The sequence below is a fragment of the Emydura macquarii genome, unplaced genomic scaffold (assembly GCF_026122565.2).
Source record: "Emydura macquarii macquarii isolate MOO-44397 ecotype Brisbane River unplaced genomic scaffold, CSIRO-AGI_Emac_v2 contig_1451, whole genome shotgun sequence".
Taxonomy (NCBI): Eukaryota; Metazoa; Chordata; order Testudines; family Chelidae; genus Emydura; species Emydura macquarii.
The window spans coordinates 590,363-602,597 of NW_027131588.1; the positions used below are offsets into that span (position 1 = coordinate 590,363).

The 12,235-nt window shown below is 37.5% G+C and overlaps 1 protein-coding gene across 9 annotated transcripts in view; it reads left to right on the forward strand.

Annotated features, from left to right (window-relative positions):
- The window catches only part of KDM4C (lysine demethylase 4C), a 463,532-nt gene that overhangs the window by 246,346 nt on the left and 204,951 nt on the right, over nt 1-12,235 (forward strand). The window lies entirely within an intron of this gene.

Here is a 12,235-nt window from a genome sequence, read left to right on the forward strand (position 1 = left end):
ATTTCCTAAAAAGTTAAGAGGTTTATTTTTTATTTAGTGTCAAAATTCTGAGTTCCATATTGTTAACTACAAAAAATCTTGTAGTAAATTATACTTCTTTTCCTGAAGGCATATTTTGTCTACTTAACTTTAATCAAATTATAGGTTGTTTCACATTTTGGTATCATTACTCAGAGAATTGCAAGTAGCAAGGGACTAAGTTAATTAAAAACATACATCAGGCAACATTGTTTATAACATGACGTTCTTAAATAAATAAGGATTTCAATATTGCTGGAGTTTGAGTTCTAAAAGCCCAATAAAAACAGAGCACAATTATGGAAAATATTATATTCACATCCATTTTTATATTGGAAAACTAAAACAATCTCCTTTGTTCCAAAGCAAAGCAGGGCTATATTTAACTCCTACAGACTCTCCATAGGAATTTTCTGCATTAAACTATGGTTGTAGTCAAAATCTATATTAAAATGGCACCTTGTTGCTTAGTAGATCTACTCCCACTTTATATTCCAAATTGTATTTGATGTATTTTACTGAAAAAATGTTTTCATTATTTTTAACTACTGTTAGCCCTGGAGAGCCAAAAGGTCTAAGATTGAGTGAGCTAGATTATACTCTGATTTATATAACATTAACAGAACGGAAAATTAAGTTTCTCATTGCAGCATATTTATTACTGGTAGTAAATGTGTAAGCTACAGAGAACATAATCTGACTTTGAGATCTCAGGTTGAATTTGCATTGTTGGCAGGTTAAAAAAAAATCAGTTGTTACATGGAAGCAAGTGTGAGCAAAAACTGAGGAAATGTGACCCAGAAATTACGGAGGGCCCAATCTAACACAAATTAAAGTCAACTGAAAGACTCACGTTGACTGACTGTGAGGGATATATATATATGGATGTCTACTTCGGCATGTTCAGAGTGGCTATTCAAAGAGAAACCACACTTTAAACATTCTGGAAGTTTATTTTAATTGCATTTTGTTGTATTCTTTCTGACTGGTTCACTACTATTTTTTTCTGAGTTAAGAGGCAAAATTTTTCATCTGTTTTTTCTATCCCTTAATCGGTGATAATTTAATTTGTAATAGAACCTTGTATAACTGTTGCCTACCTCATTTCCATATTTTGTTAAAGGATGATGTACATTAATGGATGTTTACATACTATCTAACATTTATGATTTCATACAGTCTTAAGTACACCTTGGCACCACAACATGAACCCTCATTTCCCCCCTATTTTCAGACTTTTCTTATCATTTCTCTTTCAAATGTCTGCTTGTAATAGGGATGACAAAGAGGATCAGGAGGAAATAAAGTTACTCTAAGAACTCTGAGCAAGTCATCTTCTTTTCCTGCTTCACCTAAGGAAGTATTGTTTAGTGATTGGAGCTAGAAACTGAAATTCAGAAGTGTTCTAGTCTTACTTCTGACATTGACTTCGTTGGTGACCTTGGACAAGCAAACCTTTCAGTACCTCGGTTCCTCCATCTGTAAAATGAGGATAATACCACCATCCCTACCTTGTGGTATGAGGAATAATCTGTAAGTGTTTTCAAAGCACCCTGAGATTCTTGGATTGAAGGTGCTATAGAAACACTAATTTTCATCATCATCTACTGGAAGATTTGCTAAATATTGTTCGCTAAAAGGAAAGAAGAGGCATGTATGAAATATCTTTGAGAGTAGCGACTGGATTTAAGAACTATGCTTGTTGCAAGATGATTTAGTTAATTGACTATGTAGAATAAATCTATGCTGCTACTCATATTTTTTCTAGATCTTAATTTGTCCCATAGAAATCTTTGGTAGAGATAATGTTTCAAACAATAGGAGTAGTACAGACTACAGATATATGACACTAAAGAATGACAAGAATGTTTGGCAAATCTACTCTTCTGCATCAAGTTCCACTTTCCTGATCAAGTCAAGAAATGTTTCAGTCATTTGAAAGACCCTGTTTTTGACCCTATGTTATCTTGCTAAGCATTTCTGAAAATAAGGCTACATTTGTTTAGATGCCAGGATATGGATTTAGCTAACTAACTAACTTAGGGTATCAAATTTTGAAAACTTTGGCCTAAACATCTCACTGTAGGAAAGAATTAAGGAATGTTGGGGTATGTTTGCATACTGCCCACAGGACCTGGCCATAGCTCTCCTTTCTGATAGTAATAATGTTGTCTTATCATTTTGTTTTCCCACTAGACAGCACTGACTAAATCAATGTTAAAATTATCTTCCCATTCTGCACATCCTGTAGCATATTGTCCAGATACTAAAAGATGGAACCTGAAAAAAAACGTGGCTTGGGCATAGTATTTTTGACCATTTTTGTTCTTGTTTAGGAGAGAATTTACTTAGGTAATAATTTCTGACTGATCACTAGAAAGATTTGACTCTTTTGTTTTCTCTCTTTCATAAGCACCATTCTGAAATATCTGTTTGGATTAGGATACTGAATGAGGGTTATGAGAAGTTCGTTTTTAACACAGTACTTTTAAACCAATTGTAACTATTTATCATGTATATTAACTAGATTGTGGGTGTATTAAAATGACGAATTATGGTGAAAAAAACTGCACACTTAAACAAACCGCTCAACTCATTTAGTTGTATAAATGTGCCTCCAGTTATTTATTGTATTTTTTTAGATTTAACATTTAAAATAGTACACCCATACAAAAGCTCCGAACGCCCTGACAATAATGAGAGCATCTAGCTGCATTGATACTGATATACAAATAAATAATTGTGCCAGAAATAGCCTTAAATAATCAAACAGACTACAGATATATGATACTTAAGAAAATTAAAATAGATGTACAGTTCTAATTTTGGTTTTGCACATGCAGTATAGGCAATTTACAAAATGTAGCCTGACTCTTGGATTTTTGTTTGTTTGTCAGAAATGAATAGGTACTTTTCCTGTTACTGGAATCCCTTGTCTACTTATCTTCTTGTGTACAACTATTACATCTAGTAGGACTATTGCTCTGATGTATTTTCCAAGTATGTAACAGCTAAGGAAATATGTATTGCTCATGGTTTATATGTGTGGGCCAAATAGTGAATCCCTTGTTCTCACTGAATAATAGTATATTACTCCATGAGTAGCCACACTGAAATCAGCTCAACTCAATTACTAAATGAGAGTAAGAGGCTCACGGTCTTCCCCTCAACATATAAGATATTTCATTCTGTTTAATGTGTTTATTCTCCACTGATAGCAAAGCTTTTAAAATAAGTATACCTATTCCATCTCCCTGTTGCAGGTAGAGATTAATTTCTTCACTCTAAATTCTTACTTCAAAAGGCTGGGATCCTTCTTATTTATAAAGAAAGGTAATTATAAGTTGATTTAAGGTGTGGGGCCAGAACCTTCATCTTCTTGATCTAAGGAAATGCAGTCCAAATGTGCTAAGAAAAATGGAATATTAGAAAGGGAAAAGGGGCTCCTATAATTTGTTCCTGCGGTCTGAAAAGAATTCTACAGAAAATTAGTTTAGAATTCCACTTTTCAATGTCTAGTTTTATGTCCAATGAAAAAGACAAAGTGGTGTGTGTGTGTGTGTGTGTGTGTGTGTGTGTGTGTGTGTGTGTTAAACAATAGGTTTCTGATGTGTTATGCACATTTCTGCAAAGCAGGTGACTGTTGTGTAGTATGAGAATTTCAGTTAAATTATTTAATACAAAAGGGTTTTAGTACAATATGTCATTTTGTTATTTCTTTACTCTTACTTTATCTGAGTATTAGAGCAGATTATATAGTCCAAATATGTTGAATAGATTATTATTATATGACTCATTTAGCAGCATAAATTTGCATGATGCATTGGAGGGGCCAATAAAAGTACACTATCCAGGCCCAGCAGAGTTTATAATCTAATTTAGATAAAGATAGAATTTGATCGTAAGAGACAAAGGAAAGGGACAGAGAAAGAAGCGCAGTATTTTTTTTTTTTTTTAAAAGCCAAATTATGGATGGTCATTTTCCTTCTGCCTTGGAGTGAGTAGTACGTAGCTTTGCCACCCAATGAGCAGCCAAGGGGAGCATTGTGATTTTGAGCATCGCAACTCCTTTTTTATCTCCCCCCTTTTTTATCTCCTCCAAAGTGCAGAAAGCAGTCTCCTACTCACCCACACTAGGATGAGATTATTTACCGTCCTCACTGATTCATCTGTGTTCGCTGGCATGTTGAAGGTCTTCTCTCCTTCTCTATTCTTATTTGAACCTCTGCTCATCCACCTCTGTCTTGGGGTAGGAACAGAGTGGCCTGGTGAAGCCTGCTCTTGTTCTTGTACTCAGATCAGCCATGGGGACAGCACACACACAAGAGTAAATGCAGGCTTTATGACCTCTTCCTCCCTGCACAAGTGTGTAGGCCAAGTGGTAATTTTGCCCATAATGAACAGATGTCATAAACTCTAATGCTTTAAAAACAGAGAATGAAGTCAGGCAGAAGAGGAGAAGAGAGCAAAGAAATGGAAGTCATTACTGGAAAACAAGGTGAAAGATGCATATTTTGAGGAGGGATCTGAAAGAAGAGAGGAAGGGTACTTGGTACTTATGAAGAGGGATACATGTTTCAGGCATAGTATATCCATGAAGAAATATTAGAGAGACAGGAAGAGATATGAGTCTGAATAGAGGAGACGAAGTCGGAGTTGTAGAGATTGGTGTAAGAGTAACTGGAATAAAGATATAAAAGATCATGGGCATGGATGAAGGCATTTGGGAGGTAAGGGTAGTAAGCAGTAGGGACAGAGCCTTGGGGGGACACAAATAGAAAGGTTAACAAGATGGGAGAACCAGGACTGGTCAGTGTCATGGAAACCCAAAAAGAGGGTTTCAAAAGGTGGTTGGTTGTTGGCAGAGGTAGCAGAGAAATTGAGGAATGGGTCCATGAAGTACAGAACTTAGCAAAAAACTTCACTCAGAAGTGGCAGAGCTGTTTTTTGTCAGACTTTCAAAAAAGTTCCTCTGAAGCCAGACACTGGAATATTTAATCCAAAAACACTAAAGCTTTTTAAAGCAACTGAAAGGAGGGTCAGAATGGAAGTAGTTGTGCATCTTTTAGCATAGCTATTTCTGAAACTCTGGCTATGGTAATTTTAATTAATTAAATTCAGTGTTTATTAATAATAATAATAATAATAAATTAATTAATCCTTTTTAGTTGCCTGCAAACATTTCATAGATGAATGATAGTGTTTGTAAAACAGAATGCAGCAGAAAGCTGTCCAGTATTTCAGGTATGTTATTCTGAAGTGACAGCTTGAATTTATAGGCCACAAATTGCTTCTCATAGGCTTAAATTCCCTTTCTCTCACCCTGTTTCCCACAGATTAAATCTGTTCCCATCTTTATCTGTCTCCAATATGTGTCCATACCAGCTCTCCTTGATGCTATTCATTCCTGCTGTGCTGACCAGCTTCATTCTTGTAACATCTTAACACATGGGTGATATTATATGTAACTGGGCACAGATAGTGGGATCAGAGAAAAACATATATTTGTTCTGGTTATACATTAATGTATTGGCGAGAATGCAACCAATTAGCTCATATATTTATGCAGAAAATCAGTATAACGTGCTAGTTTTATTCTAATGCACACCTAAAACAACATTAAAGATGGTTTTAAATCCCAACAGCAAAGAGTGGCATACTGGAAGTTTCTGTTTTTGTTTTGTGTGAATGGAATTGAGTCCTCTTCAAGACTCTTATCAAAGGAACACTTGCTTTACTGAACTTGTACAGATGGATAACTGATATCAAAGGTTTCTGCAGCAGGTCCTACAAGTTGCCAGAAGGTCAGTGTAAAAATATATCACTCCCTGATTCTAGCAGCAATGAAAGGTTATTGTTACTATGGCTATAAATCCTTTCTTCATAAGAAGCAGTACCTATTAAACTCTTGTCCTGTAAGTAATCCGTTAAATGAAAAAGTTTCAGTAATAGCACCTGTAGTAATTTCACTCCTCTAAATTCTATCATATTGTAAGAAACGTGAGTACCAATAAATGAAACATTCTATTTTACTGTGCAGTCTCTGCAGATTTAATCATAAGAATCTGAATTGTTATAACTATTTCACTGCTATCTGCCACTCTAACATAATGCAAACTTTCATTCATTGTAAACAATTGGGAAAGCATTTTAAAGACTAATAGCTTAATTACTCCCCTTTTGTAGTATGTTATTATGATGGGAATTTCTATAGCACATGTAGAATGCTGCAGACCTAATTGTTTTTTCATTTTGTTTGTCTATTGTATGTATTTTTCATACTAGTCCTTTCTTCCAGAACATATAGAAACTCTTGTTGACTTCTTTTGACTATAATTCTTACACTTGGTTTCTCATGGTTGTGCACAAGATTTGACATAGAATTGGAAATTGCATTTTGATGTAGGCATTGCATTTCTCTTAAATGCTTACATAAAAGAATTAGGGCCAAAAATCTACTTGAGAAATAAAAGTACCAAAACTTCTATTTTCATTTGATCTATATGAAAATTGACTACAGTAGTTTTCATCAGCTATAAAGAAAGCAATTTTATTATAATTATTATATAACACTGTCTGTGTTATATAGCTACTGTATAGTGCTATGGCCCCCAACTATTTTCAACTCATCATGTTAACTCTTACAAGACCTTTGTATAACATACAAAGCTTAGATCCAGAGAATATGGTCACAAATAGGGGCATAATTTTACGTGATAGCAAAGATCATTATCTACAGTTTATGGAACTGAAAGAAAAAGATACAAAATGATTTAAAAAAGACTCAACATATCTCAACCTGGAAGAATTACCATGAAGAGAAATACTCTTCATCTACTAGTTAAATATTATAAATCAAGTATTTGCTTTCCATTGTGTAAAGCTACAGTATACAAGACCATACTGTATATATATTTTATGTTAACTTCTAAAACATAGATATTCTGTCTACTGAAGGGATTAAACAATCATGATAGAGTAGCAGACAAATCCGGAAGCCAAGTTCCGGTTATATGAAATGGTTCCCAGGAACAATTCTCGTTTACAGACCAGGGTGTTTGTGGGATGGGAGAGTTGCAGGCTAGAAGCTCAATGTTATGGCTACCACAAAGCTAAAGGGCATGTTAAGTAGTGGCAAAAAAAAAATTAGCCCCTAATTCAGGGAGTTACCTAAGCATCTACCTAACTTTTAAAGCATGTGAGCAATTCAATTGAAGGCAATGCCTCCTGACTTCCATTAGTGGGGGGAGGAGGGACATTTGGTAGGATTAAAAGTGATATTGCCCAAATTCCTCGAGGGGCAGGACAGAGCTGCTGCTGACTCCTGAAGTTCTCACTCTCTCAAGAGACTGTGACAGTGTTTATTAATGACTAGGCAGCTTGCATGAAACACATTACATTTATTTTAGGAGAAAAAGGATTACAGAGAAAACATATAATAAAACAGTAAACAGTCTATGTGCATGCTAAGCTTACCAAATGTGTCAGACATTTTCTACAGAGAGACCTTGGTAGGTTTCCAGTCCTTCAAACTCTTCCAATACAGTTTTGCCCTCTTCATTACAATCTCATGTCAGTTTTGGTGTCAAAATGAGGGTCCCCTAGCCAGTTCAGGCTGAACCTTTACACCAAAACCTCCTTTCTTTGGTCTCCTGTATGTCTTGAACCTAATCTGAACCAGTGAATGCAATTCACCCCAGAGCGTGGTATGTCTCTGAAGTTATTTATCTGTCCCAGGGTCTGCAGAAATTAATACCCACTGACTTTCATTATTGTGGATACTCAGAAACCTCCCCCATGGAGCTAGAATATAGTCCCTAGAGCACAAAGATAGATATATATATATATATAACATTTATAAATACAAAAGCCCATGAATATTCCCTGAGATTCCCTGAGATAGCATTTGGCATATCTCAATATAATAATATAGTCTTCTGACATTTCCAAGGTCTCATGTCTGTGACAACAAATTTGAGCCAAGTTCTGGTGCAAGCCCAGAGGCCAGACTTGATGATCAAGGAGGTTAACTCACTGCCTCCGCTTACCAGGGAAACTGAGGCAGCACTGAGTATTGCTCTCTGAGGACACAGCCAAGAGTAGGGAAACGGTGGCATTAACTGAGTGTTGTTGTGGCTGAGACCATAGGCAAAAGTGGGGAAACTGAAGCTAGTAAGTTCTGATTTAGTTTGGGTTGGTCCTGCTTTGAGCAGGGGACTGGACTAGATGACTTCCTGATGTCCCTTCCAACCCTAATATTCTATGATTCTGGAAACTTCTGATTCCTGTCAGTGGTTGGGGAAGGCCCGAGAAATGGGTAAAGCAACCCTGAGATCACTCCCTCTAATGGAAGACCCCCTTTTCAGACAGTGACCATGGAGTTGTGGGCTTGACTAAGGCGCCCCAATTCATAGAATTCACAGAAAAAAGAATCTGCCCTGTGGTGGGATAGATCCCTGGAGAAGGCATATTGAAACTAGGGGGTCCAATGACTATCTTCAGGGATGAGATCTGGAATGAGAAATATGTTTCTGTAGTTAAAAGCAGGCTCTGGTCCATGTTGCTAACAACCAGTTCTTTAAATCACTCAGAATATGAGATGGGCAGAATTTGAGAGTAGGTGCTGTAGCCAGTGAGGAGCCCATTCAAGTGCATCTAAGGCACTGGAACTGCAGTTCTTGACTAGTTTGGTGTACTGAAAAGCAATGAGCACATTGAACATTCATGTGAATGAGAATTTAATCAACTCCATTTAAGGACAGGGACAATCCCTTTTAGAATTGACCTATTTCTGCATTGGATACTATCATCCATAGTGTCACGGGTACAGTGGGGAGTCCAATATTAGTGGCTTCCACTATTTGGGATGAGGAATATGGAAAAAAATAGGTTTTGTTTTTGGTGTGACAACCAGGCATTGGGGAATGCGGCTGGTACAAGCCATTATATTACAGTGCCTTTTTTGTTTGTCAAACTTTTCTTTGCATAATCGTGTAGATAATGGCCTCATCAATGCTCTGGCTCAGTTTCAGGACTCTAGAGTCCGGGAGCTAATATTGTTTGCCAGCCTAACCCTGCAGGTGATGGTTTGTGGATCCATGACTGTGGATGGCTTCAGAATGGATGGAAACCCCATAGTCCCAAGGGCAGTGATGGTTTACAAAACTGCAGTTGTTAGGTTTATATAATTTAGAGTTAAGATAGGTCTCTAGGTGCTTGGCCCATCACTAAGCCTTGGGTGGTGAGATATGCAGTGTCTGTGATACACCTTGCTTCATGTGCAATACTGGGTTTCCTGGGTGGCTTCTCATTTTGTTGCATGGTGTGAGGATTTACTGGCTCGTGTAGAGGACTCTTACTAAGGAAGTTCTTGAGGGATGGTCATCAGGTAAGGGATGTGAAGAAGATAACAGGCATACCATTCCCCTGTGGAATTTGTTGGGTTATCCAAGGCTTTACCTAGAGTGTGCAATTGTGAGATGTAGGCATTACTATTTAAAGTTCCATTTGTCCAGTCCTTTTTGGTGCTTTCAGTCTTAGTGAGATAGTGCTACGGGTGGCAGGGGCCAGCTCCAGGCATGTATTAGTTTGGTGGATGTACAGTTTTAACAAGGAGCAATATCCTTGAAATTAAGATATTCAGAAACTGATCAGACCAGAAAAGAGGCCATGGTCTGTCTGGTAAAAACTGCAAACAATTTTTGTTGGAGCCACATGGATATGGCAGTCAGGCCCAACCTAGTTGTGCATGGAGATGGTAGCTACTTGACCAGCTACCAGTTTGCTGTGGTAATGAGGAATGCATTAGCCTACTTGGGTCTCAATCTGGCAAATTTTGCAAACAGGTTCTTTCAGATTTAAGGCAACAACATCAGCAGCATTGGGGGCTTTTTTATTCATTTATTTTTTTTTACTTTCCAAGAGTCCAGGCACTCTTACAGGACCTATGTTCATCCTACTGATGGACTACTGGGGCAGGCAAAAGAGTGAGAACTAACCCTATCTGAGATTGTAGGGGACATCGGAAAAGATCACTGCCTGGCTCTGCAGCTCTTGTAGAACATTGGGTCTACAAGCAGGCAGCCAGGTCAGCCGGGGGAATCCCAGCTGAGTTTCAGTGTTAATGCTCTTTACCTTCAATCATATGGCAGAGATGACGTGTTGTGGAATCGACTCATGTCTCTTCTGTACTCACTGAAAGGCAAATTACAGCCATCTTGTGTACTTCTCAAACACAGGGGCTGACATTGCCTATAAGACCTTAGGGATTGCATTTGGCAGGAAATAGATACTAAGCAGTTTTGGCGGTGTGTATGTGTGTGTACACATGATGAAGCTAATTGCTGGCATTCCCAGTGGCTGGTATTCAATGTAGATAAAGGCTAAAAAGGGCCAGCTCCCAGATGGAAATGAGATCTAGTATTTTACTAGTGGACTTCATGCCTGTAAGGAGAAGGGGAGACCCGAAGTCTTTTCAGACTGAGGTCCTCCTTGGTACCCTCTACCCTCCTCGTCGTGGGGAAGGCAAGAGAATTCAAAAGTGAATCTAGTCCTAGGGGCATGCTGAAGAAGGTCTACCCCAAGTTAGTGGTTGTCTTGTCTTGATGGGAGTCTTGTAACCCCATAGTGGACCCAATTAAATGCCAGGTATGTGAGAAGGGTTGTATCCCTGCCCTATTGTTTAGTTAATAAAGTTGTGGCCTACTGCTTAAATCCATTGCTGTATCTGTGTTTCAGTTGTGCATGTCCAGGTCAATGGGACTATTCTTAAAATAATGCACATCCTTAAGTGATTTACTGAATCTGGGTCTAAGACCTCGATTAAGGAAGGCATGTAAGCACGTCTAACTGTAAGTACATGAATAATCCCATTGTCTTCAAAGAAACTATGCATATGCTTAAACTTTGGTACATGCTTAATTACTTTTCTGGATCAGATTCTAAATGGGGAGGAACGAATGGCTTAGTCAAGCAAAACCAGTCAAAATATTTAATCTTTGCCAATATTCATTTTGCTTAAGTTATTCAGAAATGGCATCCATTACAAAAAAAAAAAGTCTTTTGACCCATAATTTTTCAAATAGACAGTTTTCTCCATTACAAATACATCTCTCACTCTGTTATACCGATTTAATAAAGTGGATGAAACAGTTTTCTTTCAACTCACTACTATCAAACACCGTGCAGCCACTTTTCCTTCAAGCTGTTTTCTTTATACTAGTAGAACTAGTAATAAAACCAATAATAATAATAATACCAAAGGATCATAAGGAGGTCTAGTCCCATAATAATTTTGATTGCCATGATGATCTTTGCTTGTAATCCCATATAAGAAGTCAATTCTACTATATATGGATAGGAGATTCCGTTAAGCACACCTGCTGCAACATTGACTATCTCCAACATGAACTGTTCTTTTACCTTTATTGGGTGTAAATTACCATTGATATAACAGCTTACCCTCAGAGTGGGCTATGTTGCACAGGCAGCAGCAAATAAAATTCTCTCACTTTTCTGTTAATATGTTTCAATCCTGACCAGGCGTCCCCACGCTTATTCAATTCTTGGGTTCTCTGCTGAGGTACCCACAAAGATGCCAATTTGGGGGGCAGAGAGAGGGCAGGGATGATAGTTTTTTGTGTTATGGACACTTGTCTGCTAGGGCATGGGCTGAGCAGAACTCATTTCACACAGGCCAAAGAACATCCATTGGATGGTAACATCACAAGATTTTCTATTTTTTGTCAGTTTATCAAAAATGTAATTTTTAATTCTTTTTATTCCACATGAAATGATTTTTACCTTTAAAATATGATAAGATCTTTCTATGTTTCTTGTGAACTGTGAAAATGACATCCTGGTGGGGAGTTGCATGTCCTACTGTTTCTATTCCACTGGGGCTCTTCAAAAGAATGACATTCAAGTTAGTTTCCGAGAGAGATGCTCTCACTCACTCTTCTGTCTTTGGAAGCAGGAAGCCATGTAACTGTCAACTATAAATAAGTTAGATGGAAAATGAGGAAGAAACACTTTCGAACCCCCAAATCTTCAAGATGATTTATCAAAGCAACATATTTCTCTCTTGGCACATTTTGGGGAAAATAAATAGAAATGCTTTACAGCATATATCTGATTTCACTAATATGTTGCTTTTCAAATGTTTTCTAGCCTCTAGTTTCTAGAAGCTTAAGTCTTCAGGATTTCCCAGCAAATGATG